The sequence below is a fragment of the Gracilinanus agilis genome, chromosome 2 (assembly GCF_016433145.1).
Source record: "Gracilinanus agilis isolate LMUSP501 chromosome 2, AgileGrace, whole genome shotgun sequence".
In the NCBI taxonomy this organism is placed as follows: domain Eukaryota; kingdom Metazoa; phylum Chordata; class Mammalia; order Didelphimorphia; family Didelphidae; genus Gracilinanus; species Gracilinanus agilis.
In genome coordinates, this window is record NC_058131.1 from 435,918,787 (window position 1) to 435,919,863 (window position 1,077).

Consider the following 1,077-nt stretch of genomic DNA (forward strand, 5'->3'; position numbering starts at 1 on the left):
TGAGAGCCTGGCACATTGAACACTAAATGAGTGCCTGCTGAGTTAAATAAAACCCTTCCATTCATCTATCTCTTCATTTTTGAGCTTTCCAGAGCTGGGCCTGTGCTTACCAAATTGGAAGAAGCCTAGAACTCAGGATCTAATTTGGCCTTTGCACTGACCATCTCTCACTCTTACCTCATACAATTCTTTCCCTTCATCCTTCAAAATGCAACTTAAATATCATATTTTACATGAAGCCTTCCTTCAACTGCTAGTGCTTGCCTTTCTAACTAGTTGTCTTATATTTCACTACTTTATTTTTATTTGGATTTATTCTTCTTACATTTATTCTCTTTATGTTTATATGTATACTTATTATCTGCCCCACTAAAATATAAACTCCTTAAAAGTAGGATTGTTTCATTCTTTGTACTAGTGCCTAACACAGTGCCTGGCACACAGTATTCACTTAATTAAGTGCTCATTTGATTCATTTGTTTCATTGAATCTCAGAGCTCTAACAGACTTCAGATTAGTTCTAATTATGTATCACAACAATCTATCCTAGGCTCCTGTGAGTCTGGCCCAATCTGATAACAACAAATATATTCAGAAGTTCCCAATCTTTTTAGGTCCCTCTTGACTTACAGCAAATCTTCCTGTACTTTGATATGAAAAAAAAAATTCTAGAATTTACCATGCATCAACTGATCATATAACTTTCTCTTAAAGACCTCCTTAGATGGGTAACCCACTACCTCCTGAGTCCATTCCATTTTTGGACAGTTTTAATTGTAAAGATTTTTTTCCTTTCATAAAATTTAAATCTGCCTCAGGCAACTTCCTCCATCCAGTGCTTCTAATTCTACTCCATGGAGTCAACGAGAATAAATCTAATCTTTCTTCCATATTATAGTTCTTCAAATACTTGAATCAAATACTTCAAATACTCATGTCTCCTGTTATTAATTTCTTTCTTTTCCAAGTTAAAAACCCCAATTCTTTCAAGTCTTTTTCATATGGCTTGGTTTTCAGTCTTTCTGGTACCTTGATGGCCTTCCTCTATACATACTCCTTAAAATAAATTTGTCAGAG